Source organism: Canis aureus, chromosome 2 (genome assembly GCF_053574225.1).
Source record: "Canis aureus isolate CA01 chromosome 2, VMU_Caureus_v.1.0, whole genome shotgun sequence".
NCBI lineage: Eukaryota > Metazoa > Chordata > Mammalia > Carnivora > Canidae > Canis > Canis aureus.
The window spans coordinates 65,944,311-65,963,121 of record NC_135612.1 but is presented as its reverse complement, the minus strand read 5'-3'; the positions used below and the strand labels follow the sequence as shown (position 1 = coordinate 65,963,121).

Genomic DNA, 18,811 nt, shown 5'->3' with positions numbered 1-18,811 from the left:
CCTTTGCCCCTCCCTGCCCCCGCTCATGGTCTCTCTCTCTCTCTCTCTCTCTCTAAAAAAAAAAAAAAAAAAAAAAAAAGTATTTTAAAAGACTATTTTTAAAATTCCACAATACTGCTTTTTATGTGAGGTCAAACCACAAACCACTTGAAATGGCTAGAATTCAGTCAATTTTGACCTACAAAGCTAGTGAACTTTCATATGTTTCAGCCTTACAGAAAAACTGGAAAACTTAGATTGAAAAGTAGAAATTATTCATAATGCTACCATCCAGAGATACACACTTGCGTGTATCTTTCTGATCTCTTGTATGTATGTAAATAAATAACATTGATTGCAAGTAGGGGTGCAATCCTGATCAGAACAGGTTTTTAAAAACTCAATCTGACTGGTGAAGGAGGGGTCAATGTGTCTTCAGAGGGCACCTGAGTAATGGGCAGAGCATGCGGGCAGTGGAGGGAGCTAACATCCACGCCCCTGGAGGGAGAATCCTGAGTGCCCTGTTTCTGTAGGATTCCTCTGCAGCAGTGGCCTGGCTGTCCACCTGTCCCTCCACTTGTCCCCTCCCAAGGGCAGAGTCCTGACTCAGCATGTACACTTGGCCCTGGCCAGTGAGGGATGTGGCCTTGACAAGTGATTTCATTGGCTCCTTAAGACGAGATGAATTGTTACTTTGACTATAATTTCCCAACCACTTTGGATAACCAGGATTTCTGCTAGAGTACAACAGGAGAGGAAAACTGTGGTAGAGTTAAGCTCATCATCTTCTTTTATTGTGCTGAGCTTTTTGCCAATATCAATAGCTCCTCACTATTTTTAGAATGGGGGCATAGCTGTCTGGCTGTGCACAGCCTGGCAGGGCTTAGCAATGCACATTGAGAGTTTCTTAGGTGTACTACTGCTTCTGCTCAGGAGGCAGAGGGAGCTGGATCCAGAAGGGTCTGCTCTATCAGTCTTCTGGCCCTGGGCAGATGAAAGTCTGCAGAGGCAATTTAACAACTGTGCTGTCACTTCCTATAGACACTCGCTTGGTTCTTACTACCCCAGGCTGATGAGAGTGAGAGCACCCCATGCAAGAGCCCTTACCCTGCTGCTCACTGAGACTGTGACATGGAGTAAGTCATTCATCCTCCCTGGCCTGCAGTTTCCTAAAGGAAAAATTGAGGGCTTTGAGTCAGGTGATCTCTAAGTTTCCTTCTATTAGAGTTTTCAAGATCTCTCTATACCTAATGGGAATCCTTTCTTTTCCTGTTCAGTAAGTCTATGAATTAGGAAGTGGTAAGAATCCAAAGGTCCAAGGAGGAATCAGAAACTACAGGAGTTTATTTTTTTTTATTAAGAGCACATTGAGAGAATGAAGTGGTAAGCAAGATCCCAATACATCCATATATCTGACAAAGGACATATACCCAACATATATAAAGAACTCCTACAAATCAATAAGCAAAGGACAAATAAGCCAATAGGAAAAAAAAGAAAAAATATTTTAACTACAAGGGATTTACAAAGAGTTGATAAATAAAAAAAATAGTTGATAAATTTATGGAAAGTTACCAAATTTTGTTAGTCCTCAAGGAAACACAAATTAAAACCACAAAAAGATACTCCCCGCCTCCACACACCAGAATAGCTGACATTAAAGACACTAATGAAGCCAAAAGTTGAAGAGGTTGTGAAGCAACTGAGGCTCCATATACTGTAGACAGGAATATAAAGTGGTACAACATTTTGGAAAATGATTTGGCATTACCAATGAAAGTTGAACATAGGGATCCCTGGGTGGCGCAGCGGTTTGGCGCCTGCCTTTGGCCCAGGGCGCGATCCTGGAGACCCAGGATCGAGTCCCACGTCAGGCTCCCGGTGCATGGAGCCTGCTTCTCCCTCTGCCTCTCTATCTCTCTCTCTCTGTGACTATCATAAATAGATAAAAATTTAAAAAAAATAAAATAAAGAGTTCTACAATGGTAGGCAAAAATATCTTAAAAAAAAAAAAAAAGAAAGTTGAACATATATATAATTTATAACCCAGTAATCTCCTTCCTTAGGGGTATACTCAACAAAAATGCATATATATTTCTCTCAAAAGGTTTGTGCAAGAAAGCAGCCCTTTTCTAAAGGAGCTGAAAACTGGAAACTACCCAAATTTCCATCAACTGAAGAATGGATAAGTGTGGTATATGTATACTACAGAATTCTAAACAGCAATGAGAATGAACGCACTACTGCTAAACATAACTTGGATGAATTTCAAAATATAATGTTGAGCAAAAGAAACCAAAAACAAGAGAATATACATTATTATTTCATTTACCTAAATGGGCAAAACTAACCTCTGGTACTAGAAGTCAAGGTAGTGGTTTCCCTTGAGGGTGATGACCAGAAAGGGATACAATGGACTTCTGAGATGCTGGTAATGTTCTGTTTCTTAATCTGAGGATTAATCACAGAGATATGTTCAGTTTATGAAAATTCAGAGAGCTGGGCACTTGCAATATGTATAATTCTGGGTGTGTGTGTGATACACTGACAAAAAGTTTTTAGAATCATAAGTTTCATTATATTTTTGGTATTCTTCCTAACACCATCACCAGAGGTTTTTAAAAAACTATTCTAGGAGCACCTGGGAGGCTCAGTGGTTGAGGATCTGCCTTTGGCTTGGGTCATGATCCCGGGGTCCTGGGATCAAGTCCTGCATCAGGCTCCCTCTGAGGAGCCTGCTTCTCCCTCTTCCTGTGTCTCTGCCTCTCTCTGTGTCTCTTATGAATAAATAAATAAAATCTTTTAAAAATATAAAAATAAAAAAAATATACTAGCTTCTGTTGATCATCCTCTTTTTCAAACTTACTCTCTGCCTTATAATCCAGCATTTAACAATGTGCCATTGTTTCTTGGTTCTCGAATTATTTCACTTATTTAATCTTGCCCTGCCAACTGCATTATGAATTGTAGAACATGTAAGTTACACTTTTTACTTTCAGACTCAGGCAGAAAGTAAAGAATACCAAACTTGCCAATCTATTTATCAGATTCCATTATTAATGAGCCAATATTCCCATACTATACTACTGTCCTCAACCCTGGCTTTTTCTATATTTCTCCAGTGTTTATAAATCTATCACTTCAGCCTACCTACTTCTGAACTTCCCATTTATAACCTGTGTATAATAACCTGCCCCCTTTTCTCTGGATCATTCTGGCTTCCCTGCTTTAATTCTGCACAAATTTAGCAGCTGATCCATGCTGGATACTGTGAGATGCCCCAGTCATGTTGAGATCATGAGACTGAGTCTCCAGCCCCAAGAGCACCATGGATGGCTAAGGAAGACAGACTCGGAAATGGAAAATGTCTTGATTCATTAGATGTATGGAAGTAAAGAAGCAGCTACCCAACTCAGCCTCAGGTGATTCACAGAAGTCTTCCAGAGGAGAGAGTCACCTTAGAATTGAGTCCTGAAGAATGAGTAGAAAGTGGCCAGGTAAAGAGGGTAGAAAATCCTTTTAGGCAGAGGAAACGGTGAGTAAGATCACAGAATCATGAAACAGCAGTCTGTGTTTATAAGTATGCATGTGCATGCATGTGTGTATCTGTGTATCTCTGTGAGGAGCAGAGTTTTTACAACCAGTTGTGGGTATCTCTGGGTTCTAAATGGATGACTGGGGAAGACAAAAAGTCAGCAGTGACAGTATATGAAGTAAGAGTTAGGGGCTAATAAAAGGGCTTTAAATGCTAAGCTAATGGGGATCCCTGGGTGGCTCAGTGGTTTAGCGCCTGCCTTCGGCCCAGGGCAGTCCTGGAGTCCCGGGATCAGGTCCCACATCAGGCCCCCTGCATGGAGCCTGCTTCTCCCTCAGCCTGTATCTCTCTCTCTCTCTCTCTCTCTGCCTCTCATGAATAAATAAATAAAATCTTTAAAACAAAAATAAAAAAATAAATGCTAAGCTAAGATGCTCTGACCTAGTAATGTACAACGAGGGTTAACATACTATAGCTGGGAGCCAAATTTGGCTTTCTTCTTATTTTATAAATAAAGTTTTATTGGAACACAACTACATCGTTCCTTTATATATAGTCTACAGCTGCTGTTGCACATGTTGCACATGGCAAAGTTGATAGTTGCTACAGAAACCATACAGCTGAGGCCTTGACGATCCCTAATGTAGAAGATAATCAGCCATTAAGGAGTCCTAAGCAAAGAGAAGGTAGAGATGACTCACTATGTGTGATAGGAAAGTCACCCCAACATAGCCTTGGTCCATACCGTGGAATGGAAACAATTTACTTCATGTAAATGCTACAGAAGCATCATTGAAGGCCTTCTTGAATCAGGTACTGTGTTTCCTGAGGACTCTATTGAGCAATTTTCCATGCCTGTGACGAATGACTGACACAATGTACATGATCAGGGATGTAATCCCACTGATATGGAATCCACCAACCTTGGGCTACTGATAGTTCTCCAACATGTATATTTGGGTTAAAAACCTAAAAGCACAACACTTTTTCCCCTTTTGAGCTCAGAAACCAATTGTTAAAAAATCCTAGCAATCAAATAAATAGAAATGAGAATATTATATTTATTGTTAGTAGTTCTTTATTGTTCGTATCCTTGAGTTAGACAAACTTATCACCTCACAGACCCTGGCTGGGCTGACCAACTTCAGGGTTCACCCTATGAAGACTTGTTCCTGAATATTTGCTTCTACAGAGAAGCAGTAACAAAGAAAGACAGAGAGAGACAAGACTGAGCTCCTTCTCCAAGCACACCAATCAGATAAGTCACTGCTCCATCTTTGGAGAGGGAATGGGGTGAGAGACTAGGAATGACACTCTAATGGAGCTTTGTCCACATGGAAGCATGGAGACAGAGGATAGATGTCCCATCACCAACACTCTGATGTTATTTTCCACTGATGATCTATGTCTTTCAGTGATGTACTGATGTTAGACTCTCATAGGATCATCACTTTTGGGCCGTTGGGTCAGACCATGCACTGAGATCCTTTCCATCAGTAATCCTGGGAAGATTCTGATACTGACACAAGAAACAGGGCTAGGCACAAATCTCAGAGTAAGTGAGGTTTGGGTTGGCCCATAGCCCGAAATATGAAGGTGCTGGAGTGTTTGCGGTGATGGGAAGTTAGCTGAAGAGGCAGGTATGTGGAGGTCAGGTCACCAGACAGGAAGAGAGGTGGCCTGAGAAGAGAAGACACTAGGGAAAAAAATGAGCCAGTTGGAAAGAGTTATGAATTAAAACCCCACGCCCCATGGGCAGCCCCTCCATTATCTCTGAAACTTTGGTGCAATCCTGTTCCACTGTCCAATCCTAATTGGTTGTCCTGTTCTTCAGATGGAGTAGCAAAAGGAAGAATAATGCCAATGTCTTGTGAGGCCACAATGGTTGAAAGAGTAATACCTGCTAGTGATCAATGTTTCCAGAAGACGGGCCATCCCACCAGCCATTAGAAGCAAAGAAAGCAACATGATGGCATGATAGGAAGCCTGGAGCAGAAGAACCCAGGTCTCATGTACCTGAGCATGCAAGTCCCCCTGTCCTCTCAGATACAGCCTGGGACACTTTGAAAAAAGCTACTTCCCAGGAATCACTTCAGTGGGACTCAAACTGTCATAATTTGGTCATGAAGGTAAATGAGGTGTTATTTTGAAGTCACAGGCAACACATGCAAAACACTTAGCCCATTTGCCAGCTCATAATAAGCAATAACTTCTCAACCAACAGGACCTTTTGTCATTTTTATTGCTGTATTATCACGATCGTTACCTCTTGGCTTTCATTTCCCTAAGGTGACTGATGGATAGGTCACCGTGGCTTCAGAGCTATTTGGGGATCCCCAGCCGGCACTTGACAAGGATTTGTGGAGAGGGATGGTTCCAGGTTGTGCTTTCAGGACAGTAGGGATTTGACTTTGCAGAGAAAAAGCAGGAGCTCTACAAAATGTGGGTCAAGGCTGCCGGAAGCGGGGCTGTCTGGGGGAAGGCTTGGCAACAGCCACTGCATGCAAAGGTTCTGGGGAGCTGGGAGTCAAGAGACGAGGAAGAGAAGCAGGAAGTTTATACAAGGTGATTTTGTAGAAGATCAAATCTGACATATTTGTAGGACCTGTATAAAAAATGCAAAACAGCCATCTCTTTTAAGAACCATCTTTGAAATTGCAATAAATTCTCCCTGACAGAAACTCAGTCAAGTCCAGCATGTAATCTCCTGCTGTCAAGAAGAGTAATGCCAAGTGGTATATGTTCCTCTACTATAAAAATAAATAAATAAATAAATAAATCAGAGGTTGCTGGCCTGGGAAGATGGAAGTTAATTTCCCAAAGCTGCTTTTCAAGGCTCTGCTTGCTCACCTTGTGGAATCTCCCTTTTATTAGTCTTGTGAAAAATGAATCCTTTTAGAGAGGCCCTTTTTTGGCCAATTCTTTCTAGCACCATATCTCCCACAAAGCAGGAGTGAGAAGATCTGGAATAACATACATTGGGACTTTAATGCTCGCTCCACCAGTTATTATTAACTATGTGGTCTTGAGCCATTGCTTTCCAAATCCAAGCCTCCATCACCTCACCTGGAGACAGGAATCAGAGTGATACCTACCCTACAAGGCTTGTTGTGAGGAGCAGGTAATAGAAGGCATGTTAAGCGCTTTCACTACACATTGGTAAGTGCTAAGTAAATGTGAGCTACTATTGTCGTTGTTATCACTATCATCATCATCTTCTTCTTCACTGGTATCGTTAGTCCCTGCCACCTTTAGGTACATCACTTTTTTCCCCAGTGTGTCAGCCTTAAGGATCCAAAATCAGGTTTTGGGGTCCACTGTGGAGAATTAATCTGAGATGGAGAAACCAAATGGGCTTTAATCAGCTTTCCCCCCTCTGCTATTGTTTTTTTTATGGTTTGCTTCCCTCCGTTTTTCTTTCTTTTTTTTTTTTTTTTAGTATATATATTTTTTTTATTGGAGTTCAATTTGCTTGCTATTTTATCCTGAGCAGTTCTGGAGTGTGTGTGTGTGTGTGTGTGTGTGTGTGTGTGTGTATTCCCTCCTCGTTTTGTTTTAAAAAGTATATTCTAATTCAACAAATATCCATGGAGAACTGCTGTGGAGCCTCCCTGTCAGGATAAAAATATCCTAAATATCTACCATTTTTTTTAAGAAGGAGAAAGGAGGGAAGGAGCAAAGGGAGAAAGAATCTCAAGCAGGCTCCACGGCCAGCACAGAGCCATATGCAGGGCTCAATCTCATGACCCTGAGATCATGACCTGAGCCAAAATCAAGAGTCAGACTTTTAACCTACTGAGCCATCCAGGTGTCCCCCAGATATCTACCAATTTTTAGGATAAAATAATCTTTCTAGACTGCATATATTCTTCCATCAACTGCTCATTTATCTAGTCATTTCAAAGCCAGACTCCACACACAAACAAAAAGAACCCCAAACTTTCAGTTGCAATCATCTCTTAACAGCCTTGTTATCAGACTTATTTTCCCACCATCATTGAGATCAACCTTCATCAAACCCAGCAGTGACCTCTGCGTTGCTAAATTCACTGGCCATACCTCCCTCCTGTGTCACTTGACTTCACAGCAGGATTCAGTGGTGCTGACTCTCCCTTGGCATATAGCACCAGTTTGTTCGGGGGACCATGTGCTCCAGGTCTTCCTACCATAGAATTAGCTGTATCTTCTCAGTGTTCTTGAATGATTTCTTCTCAATCACTTGAAATGTTCCAGGACATTTCCAAAGCCCCCTTCCCTCCTCTATCTGTACTCTCCCTAATGAGCTCATCTGGTCCAATGGCTTTAATCCACATCTACATAACTTTGAACTCCAAATTTTATCTAAATATTTAACTTCTCTTCCTGATACACACATTAATTCCTATTAAATATCATCTCTTCTTGGGTATATTTTGTTCTTTAGTATGCCAAAGGAGAAATGTAAACATGTCACACCCCTATTTAAAATACACCAAAGGTCTTCAAGATTTGGCCCCACCTCACTCTCCAAGCATCATCTTTCAACATACTCAGACCCTTCTTACTCCTAATACTCACCCTATGCCATATGACCAATGGAGTACCTCCAACGGATTGAGCTATTTTAAGTTTTATGCACATTTTTCTCTTATGTTTCTCTTTTCATAGGATATAGTTTCTATTACTTTGTCAATATCCTACAAATCCATAAAGATACAACTCAGGCATATTTGGTCATTTAACCAATCTTAAATGCCCCTCCTTCAATTCTCATGGTATCTTGATCATTTACACATTGTGGTTTCTCTTTACCTATTCATCTTACTCAGTTCAGGCTGATATAAGTGATACCACAGATGGGGCAGCTTAAACAACAAACATTTATTTCTCATAGTTCTGGAGGCTGAAAGTCAAGATCAAGGTGCTGGCAGATCCAGGGTCTGATGAGAATCCTCTTCCTAGTTAGCAGTCAGCCATGATCTTGCTGTTCTTCCCATGGCTGAGAGAGAGAAGAGAAGCAAGCTCTTTCATATTTCTTCTTATAAGGGTGCTAATTATATCATGAAGAGCTCCACCTTCATGACCTAATTATATCCCAAAGTCCCCATCTCCAAATACCATCACATTGGGAATTAGGGCTACAACATACACATGGGAGGGAAGGGGGACACTAACTTTCAGTCCATAGTACTATTTCTTTCCCTCCCCAGCATGAAACATCTCAAGAGTAAGGTCTCCAAGCACATAGTCCCAGCACCTAGCATAGTGTCTTGCAAACAACAGCATCTTTCTCAGCAACAACAGTTAGCATTTACTGAGAGCTTGATATGTACCAGGCATTGTACCAAGGGTTCAGAGGAATGCTACTGTTAGGGAGAAAGCTTCTTCCTCATTTTGGTGTTTCCTTCCATGTGGAGGGAACTATTGTATAGTACTCCTATCCTTCTCTCCCCAGGGAAAATGGAATGATTTTTCTGACAGAAGAGTTTAAAAGGAAAATTTGGGCTTATGTAGTTTAACTTCATCTCCTTTGGTTTCTTGTAAGACAACATTTGCAATGAGCTGCAATAAGCACTTATTTGTCTCTTTATGCCAAAAACTCCCCTGTGACTGGAGGGGTCAGTCTTCCTCATCCTTGGGGGTTGTTCTATGAATCCTTTTTTTTTATTTTCCAATATCATCTTTGTCCATTTTTAAAAAATCATATATTGGCCTCTAATGACTCATAATTATTTCTCACTGGGTTCAGAGTCTACCTAGGGGAAATGGAGGCTATTTATTGGGTACTCACTCAAAGATTCTAGCACTTATGAAGTCTTCAATATTATTAGGCCACAAAGAGGTTCTCAATAAATGTTGGTTGAAGGCAAAATAAATGAAGTCTAATATATGGATGAGTCAAAGTAGGATAGGTTATCCTTTGGCAACAAATTAACTATGATATCTTACACACACACACACACACATACACACACACACACTCCCTCTCTCTCTGTTTTATTTCTTGCTCATGCCACATGTCTGATATAGCTTGATTCGAAGACTCTTTTCCCCAGAGACTTTTAAGAACACAATCTTAAAAAAAAAATTAATTAAAAATAAAGAGCCCAATCTTATGTAATCACCATCATGTTATGATTATATCATCTTAGTATGTGACTTTAGGGCCTCTCAACAACAACAACAACAATAAAAGAAAGAGTGCTTAGAAGCTTATACCATTCTTTATTGCTTCTACCTGGAAGTGACATTTTCATTCACCACCAAGTTATATGGCTGTGTTCTAACTACTAGGAAGACTGGAAAGTGTAGCAAAGCACACAGGATGCTTAGCAAGCTTGACTGTGACACAGGATGCTTGGATGTCACAGAGCACAGTGATTGGAGAAATGACTGGACTTCGTAGTGAATGGAATTGCATATTGTGTGTAGTGAGGCTGACAGGCAGGAGATCAGAAATGATACACAGTAAAGGAACTGGAGGTTCCCCTACTTGTTTCTCAAACTAAAAGCTTGGCTTCCTTAGTTATAAAATGAAGAAAATATTTCCTGGTTCATAGGGTGTTATGAAGATTAAACCAGATAAAATAGAGTGCCAAGCACAGTGCCCCCAGATTACTCCTCAGAACAAAGAAAGCCCTATTTTCAAGGATTTGCAAGGTCTTTCATATTACAGACGTCCTTTTCATTATTTTATTTGGAATAGAGCAGAACTATTTGTCAAGATACATTAGCCTGCAATGTACTTAATTAATGCTGATTTTCAAAGTGATGAAGGTCACCTGACAGCACTAGATTTTTAAAAGGAAGAAAAGGAATTTGACAGATTTAGTCATTATTTCCAAAGAGGAGGTACGATTTTCCAGATGGAAGCACAAGTTAAACAATCCTATTAAAGATGACTTTAGAAATATATCTGAATAAAAAGAAAGACCAATGCATTCTATAACATGGATGAATCTTGAAAAAATAATCCAAGTGAATGAAGCTAGTCACAAAGAAACATTACTGTATAATTATATGTATATGAAATGTCCACGATAGGCAAATTCAGAGAGAGAGCAGATTGGTGCTTGCCTAGGGCTGGAGGCTTGGGGAAGATTGTAAAGTGACAGCTCCTGGATATGGGGCCTCCTTTTGGGATGAGGAAAATGTGCTAAAGTTTGATTGTGGTCATAGTTTCACAACCTTGTGAATATACTAAAACCACTGAATGGTGTACTTTCAATGGCTGAATTATATAATATGTGAACTGTATCTCAATAAAGTTGTTATTTAAAAAACCTAATAAGTGATTACCATGTAAATATTACACATGACAAATGAAAGGAAATCTATGCAAATGGACATTGTTTGCTTGGAATAGAATTTACAATGATAGCATCATAGATCCAAAAAGCTCTGAGTCTCAAATAACTGAGATGGCAATGGAGTCAAAGCGCTCTGGACACCTTTCTTAGATAACTCCTAAAGTGGATCTAGACATGACCAAAAATCAACCTCAAAGAAGCATGTGGAGAGGTGAATAGAGTTGTTAACATAAAATGTGATAGTAGAAAAAAAATGTTTAACTAATATATCATTTTATGATATTGTTTATATTATATAATATATAATGTATAATATATATACACATACACAAATAACTAAATTAATAATGTTGTAAATGGATATTTGGCCATGTCATCAACATCCTTAACATTTATTTAATCAGGTTGTCAACATAGCTGACATAGTTTCCTATTAGAAAACAGGAGTTCCAAGCAAGGATCCTGAAGTTAGATAGAACAAGGGAGCGCCCTTACTGTATTGGAGAATCTTGCCAGTTCTTTGGCTACACAGTTCTTCACATGATGAGATTCAGGCCATATCCAGATTCAAACCTAAGAGCGAATACTTCTTGAAGGCACAGATGCAATCTGTGCAATCACTGCCTAGAGACCAGTGAATGACATAAGTAGGCTCTAGGCACTATGTTTTTTTTTAAAGATTTTATTATTTATTCATGAGAGACACACAGAGAGAGACAGAGACATAGGCAGAGGGAGAAGCAGGCTCTATGCAGGGAGCCTGTTGCTGGACTCAATCCCAGGACCCCAGGATCACGCCCTGACAAAGGCAGACACTCAACCGCTGAGCCATCCAGCTGTCCCATAAATAGGCACTATTAAAGCCAGGTGGGAAGAGTACTACACATATGAATATTGCTCCTATGGTATTCAAGTACTCAGTGTTGGAATTGTTCAAATAAGGACTGGATGATCAAACATTGGCCCGTAATTCTGTCTATACTCCTGTGTTTCTAAACTGCAGATTACAACGTCCTCATGAGACATGAAATCAAGTTAATGGTACCCAACTGGCACTAATATATTTTATATCATATATAACTGATCAGGAAACAATAGAAGTTAGAATAAAATTGAACCATTGATATATATGGTAGAGTATCGTTTCTTGAAAACTTTTCAGAAATGTATTTGTGCACATGTGCACGTGCTTAGTTGCCATGTAAGATTCATTTCTTACATGATTTGCTGCTTAACAATCTCTGAAACCCACTATGGTAGAAGAAATTCCTGCAGTGGGTGGGAAGCTGGATATGATAGCCCTAAGTTTCCATCTAACTATCAGCACTGAAGAAGAAAAAATGTCAGGCTCTTCCAAGATGGAGGAGATGGTGTGACACCCCACAATGCTGAAACACACACACAAGAAAGAAGCCCCCCAACCATGCAGTAATTACAAACACATTGTATGACAGTGTTCATCAGCTCCAGTGAGAAGTCACTGGAGAAGCAAAATCCAGAAATTCTTCCATTGTTCTAACAGGAAAGTATTTCAGTGGTGTAAGTCATAAAACTAATGAACCTAAATGGCAAGACTATTTAAATTTCTAGACAGAGGAGGCTTGTAATCAATAAACTTCTTGCCCTTAGTTCCTGCTAGGGGCCCTCATTTGGGTTAATAAAATTCTCAGTAGTAGGTCCCTTACCACTGATCCTATTTGCAGCAATGCTTTGGTGTCATCTCTGGGACTAATAGTGCAGCACTACAATTGAAGACATGAGTACAATCTGACCACAGAACACTGGAACACCTCTTAAAAATTCCAAAACAAGTTTTAAAAAATGAATTAGGTTTCTTTCCTCTTAAAGGATGGAGTGTCACCACTTGGCAAGATGCTCTGTGAGCATATGTTATTATAAACATATTTAACTTTTTTGGAGTAAAGTGACCAAAGCTGAAACAATCTGGTTAAATCATTAACTCTGCACTGTTCAACTCACAAAAGCAATGGTACAATTTCAAAATAAGTTAATATTTGTTGAGCACAAAATATGTAACAGGCATTCATGGCAAGTACTATGGGCAGACTGAAAAATCTATCTGACATAGTTTCTGCTATACGACTCTCAAGGACATACAATTTAATAAATGGAAATGGGATATACACAAATAACAAAAACAGAGGGCAAGCTATGGCAAGTATTAATTTTTCCTGGGTCAGAAACCTTTTCAGATGCAGCGAAAGCCATAGACTCCATCACCAGAACAATGCACATGCATGCACACACACGCATATACACATGCTGATGTGTTTGTTTACAATTTGGTTCTATGTGTGGATTATGGGTTTTGAATACTTCATTTAAGAGAATTTCAATGAAAGTCCTATGGAAGAGTAAAGAATAAATTCACAACAGAAGCTCTCTTATCCAGCGTCCTCTTCACCAATTTACTGGCCTAACTAGTGTTCTTTATTTCATTTTTAAAAGATACTAACTGGAACTCCTGAGTGGCTCTGAGGTTGAGCATCTGCCTTTGGCTCAGGTCATGAACATAGGGTCCTGGGATCGAGTCCTGCATCAGGCTCCACACAGGAAGCCTGCTTCTTCTGCTTCTCTGCCTCTCTCTGTGTGTCTTTCATGAAAAAATAAATAAAATCTAAAAAAAAAAAACTAACTAATGTTGAGGTACGCTAAATATTCTCCCTCCAAAGATGCTACTCTTTGTATGTATTTCTGTTCCTGTCACTCAGGGCTACAAAGGATCGAGGGTGTTTGCTCCAGCCTCAGCTCAGGCTGTCATAACATAATACTACAGACTCAGTGGTTAAACAAGAGACATTTATGCTCTCACAGTTCTGGAGGTTCAAAGTCCAACATCAAAGTCCTCAATCATCTAGTTTCTGGTGAGGTCTCTCCTCCTGGCTTGAAGGTAGCCATCATCTTGCTGTGTACCCACATGACTTCATCTTTGTGAGCATATAGACAGCAGGATGGAGAGCTCTGTGATGTGTCTTCTCATAAGGGCACTAGTCTTATCGGAACAAGGCCCCACCTTTGTGACCTCATTTAACTTTAATTGCTTCCTTTAATTACTTCCTGAGGACCATCTTCAAGTAAAGCCACACTGGGGGGTCAGGGCTCCAACATATGAATTTGGGGCTGGGGGGAACACAAACATTCAGTCCATAACAGCTCCCAAACATGATTCACACCAGAAAGTATAGAATTTGCTTAACAGAGTGTAAATCAAGGTAGAACAAGTATCAGCTCTGGAGAAGGCAGAATGATAGCTTCCCAAAGATGTGCACACCCTAATCCCTACAGCCTATAAGAATGTTGGGTTACATGACAAGGGAGAATTAAATTTGTGGATGGAATTAAGTTGCTAATCAACTGGCTTTAAAATATAGAGAAAAAAAAGAGAAAAAAATAAAATAAAATATAGAGATTAACTATATTATTCATTATTATTCAGTGGACACAAGGTAATGACAGGAGTCCTTAAAAGTGGAAGAGGCTGTCTGAAATTAGGACCCAGAGAGAGGGTAGCATGAGAAAGAACTGACCTCACTCTCCCTTAAACATGGAAGAGGGGGGCCATAAACAAAGGAAAACTGATGGCAAAGAAATATACTCTCCCCTAGACCTTCCAGAAAGTAATGCAACCTGCCTCAATTTTATCCAAGTGAGAACAGTGTAGGACTTCTGAACTACAGAACTATAGCATAATAGATTTGTGTTATTTTAAACCATTAACTTTGTGGTAACTTGTGACATCAACAGTAGAAAGCAGAAAAAATGGAAAATCGAAATAAGCGCCAAGATTTTTTTTTTCATAAGAACTGGGGTAATGTTTTGGAAAGACTTGATAGCACTTGATACCATACTAGGCATGAAATGGACCCATTTGGAAAGAAAATGAAGTAGGAGCAATATTTGATGACCATATGGCTATACACTTTTAAACTTTGGGAAGAGGCTTAGCCAAAGATTCAAGAAACATAACTCCCAATCCTAATATGATAAAAATTGATGCAGACTACACAAAAAGAGAAAATATCAAAAGGTGGATGTAAAATATATATTGTTCTTTAAAAAAAAAAAAAAGATTTGTATTTATTTATTTATTTATTTATTTATTTATTTATTTATTTATTTATTTGAGAGAGAGAGAAAGAGAGAGAATGAGTGAGGAGAGAGGCAGAGAGAGAAACAGAATCCCCTCCTGGAGCAGGGCACCGGATGCAGGGCTCAATTCCAGGACCCTGGAATCATTACCTGAGCCAAGGCAGCTGCTTAACAGACTGAGTCACCAACGTGCCCCTAAATATATATCATTTTTAGTTGACTCTCACCAGAAACAAGAGAAGCCAAAAGACAATAGTGTGATGTCTTCAGAGTGCTAGAGAAAACTCAGACCCCTATACCTAGGGAAAATATCCTTCAAAAACCAAGATAAGGGACACCTGGGTGGCTCAGCGGTTGAGCGCCTGCCTTCGGCCCAGGGCATGACCTGGAATCCTGGATCAAGTGCCGCATCAGGCTGCCTACATGGAGCCTGCTTCTCTGCCTATGTCTCTGCCTCTCTCTTTCTGTGTCTCCCGTGAATGAATAAATAAATAAATCTTAAAAAGAAAAACAAAGATAAAAATAAATTCATTAAAACAAAAACAAAGATAAAGTAAAAGCACAGACAAAAATGGAGAGAAGTTGCCACCAATAAACAAAAAGAGAACAAATAAACAAAAGAAAAAAACAAAGAGAAAGAAAATGGTCCTAGGTAGAAGCTCAAAGATATACGGAAGGAAAAATAATTATCATGTGCAAACCTAAATGAATATTGACTACATTAAATAAAAATGCTTATGTGGGTTGAGGTATAGAGAGAACTTAAATAACCAACAACAGACATGTCAGGAAAAGGTAAACACATTTAAAGAGCTCCATTGTTCTTGCACATACTGGGACATGATAAAAGCAATAATTCATATTGAACTTGAGTAGGTGATAAAAACATATTATAGAGCTTAGAATGACCAATAAAAGAATACATCAGTAGTTTATTGCATTTTTTAGCAAGACTATTTATGGTTTGTATAACAATTATAATATGTAAATCACAGTAAGTAAATTAGAATAACATACTAATAGAATGAAAGATTAGAATTTTTTTAAGTTGATAAAAAAGAGAAAAAAAAATATGGTGAAAAAAGTATTTAGAAAGAAAGGGTTGGCTTCAAAGAGGCAAGAAGGATCAGTACAGAGAGATGGAAATATCCTGTATCTTGAGCACAGTAGGGCTTACCTAGCTATACACATTTGTCAAAACTCATTAAACTATATACTTATAAAGAGTTAGTTTTTATTGTATGAAATTATACCTCAATAACTGGACTTTTTAAAAATAAATGGCTGTTATGACCCAGTGGAATTTAAGGCAAGAAATATCCTTAAAGCAGAAGAGGGGTGCTTCATGAAATAAAAGTTTTATTTCACCAGGAAGATATAGTATTTTTAAGCAACATGTAACTAATAATATGGCCTCAAGACATCTAAAACAGTAGTAATGAAGAAAGCTATACAGAATAAGATACAAATAAATACACAATCAAAAAAGTGGAAATTAATATAGCTGTCTCAGTAATTGATAGAACAAGTAGACAGAAGCAGTACCAATATAAAAGGTTTGACATCACAAGTGAACACATTCAACCTAATTTATCTATATAGAACACTGCTTCTAATAACTGCAATGTACACATGCTCTCAAGCATACATGTGGAGTATTTCTAATATTTTAAAATAAAGCAAGTCTAAAAAATTTTCAAATATTGAAATCATACAAAATATATTCTGACCTAGTAGAATTAAGTTGGGAATTAACAGTGACAGGATCCAGCTGGAAATTAACTTTATATTTGGAAATTAAAAAAACATTCTTTTGAACAACTCATAAGTAAAAGAAGAAATCAAAATAAAAATTTTAAATATTTTCAAGTTAATGATAATAAAAATACAATATATTAGAATTTCTAGAATAAAGAGAAGTTGTGTTAAGAAGGTAATTCGTAGTCTATTAGAACAAGATAACAGGTTAAAAAATCAGTGATCTCAGCAACAACCTCAAGAATTTCTTTTTTAAAAAAGTGATTTAAATCCAAAGAAAGGAATAACAAAGATAAGAGTAAAAATCAATCAAATAGAAAACAAGCATACAACAGAAAGAATCAACAATGTCAAAAGACGAATAGGACTGATGAACCCCGGGCAAGAATGGTCAGACAAAAAGAGAAGGTTAAATAAGCAGCATCGTAATTTAAAAGGGGGACAAAAGTAAAAAATTCTGGGAAAAAAAAGTAACATCATTGTTTGTCTGAGGTTGAAGATATGGGATGCTACTGTCGAGCAAGGGGCTCAGGGAAAGGTTCCACATCTTGTTTGTCGTAGTATTCTCCTGGATTCACTCATTTGTCAAAGTTCATTGAATTACACACTTAAGAGTCATTCACCTTATAGTATATGAATTATACCTCAATAAGGCCTACTTTAAGGAAAAAGAGTAAAGGTTAGAAGGGAAGGGAAAAGCTGCCCTTATTTGGAGATATGATTGCATATGTAGAGAAGCCAGAGGGACTACACATAGGTTGTGAAATCCATAATACAGCAAGATTGCTGGATTCATGGTCAGCATAACAAAATCGACCTTATTTCTAATTATCAACAACAATCAGAAAATGAAATCCAAGAGACGATACTATTCACATAACATTATGTGTTCCATGGTTTCACTGTCAATAGAGTTTACGAGATATCCATTGAATACTGATCCCAGTTTCTAAGTAGAATTATGATGGATTGTAGTAGTGGGGATGGGAACTGTGTTGACAACACAGGAAGAGCTGGGAAAGGCCCCACATTCAGAAATTGGAAGTAAAAGAAGGATGGTTAAAACAGATCAATAAGTGACGATACAAGTGATTTATTTAGAGACACAGAAATAAATACATAGTAGTGCCTTTATTCTTGAACTATGTACACGCATAGTTTTGACAAAAATAAAATAGCTTTCAAATGAGAATGTGGACTTTGGAATCAGACAGCCCTGAATTTGCAATCTGTCTCCTGCATTTCTAGCGGTGTAACCTTGGAATCATACAACCTCCCCAAGGCTTCGACTTTTCATCTGTAAAATCAGAATAATAATAATAATACCTCCTTCATAGGGTTGTCATGGAGATTAAAGTAGGCAAAATTACAATGATGGGCAAGAAAATGTTTAAAACCAAAACTGATTGTAACCCCCTCCAAAAAAAATTGGTCGTAGCCAATTCTTCCTTCCAAAAGGCAGATAGGGAAAAGTGGGGACACAGAGGAACACAGCTTAGATCAGCGTCGGGAAAGGACTCTATCCAGGACAGCTCCTCCTATAGCGCTTGGGGTGGGAGAAGAAAGAACAGGCAGAGAGAGATCCAGAAAGGGACCTCTTCATTTGTCAAAGCATTTTAACGTAGTGGCCAGCAGTCCTCATATTTCTAGGATCTTGAACCCCTTCTTTTGCATGTGGGTCACAGGAACTGGGACCAGCCCGCAGGGGCAGTGGTGGTGGTGCCAGTTGAGCCACCCACCATCCAGCAATGGCCCCCCAATTTTGCCCACCCACTTCCTGGGCCTGATTCTCTAGCCAGCTTTGGATTCTTGAGCTCTTTAATTATCCCTCAATGAGCTCTTCTGCTTAACTCACCTGGAATTCATTTTTGTGACCTGCACCTCAGACCAGTGTAGGATACATGGGTCTTTCATATGCAAACAATGGTCTGGATTTGCAGAGTGAGAGGAAAACAGGCTAGGAATGAGTTGGGCAACTCTGCACAATGAGATGAAGGGAACTTTGGGGTTTCTTTCCTTCTGAAAAAGAGGAGACAAGGGAAAGGAAGCAGAATAAGAAGAAAATTAAAAAAAAAAAAAAAAAGCCCACCCAAGCGGCATGACAGTGGCTAAAGGGACATGTAGGAAAAGGATTCTGGTC

The 18,811-nt window shown here is 38.9% G+C and overlaps 1 long non-coding RNA gene across 1 annotated transcript in view; it reads right to left on the bottom strand.

The window, feature by feature from the left end:
* The window catches only part of LOC144290870 (uncharacterized), a 31,344-nt gene extending 17,618 nt beyond the window's left edge, over positions 1–13,726 (bottom strand). Inside the window, exon 1 of the long non-coding RNA XR_013358365.1 lies at positions 13,637–13,726. This is a non-coding gene — a long non-coding RNA (uncharacterized LOC144290870). The remainder of the gene's footprint in view (positions 1–13,636) is intronic.
* Between the last annotated feature and the right edge of the window lie 5,085 nt (positions 13,727–18,811).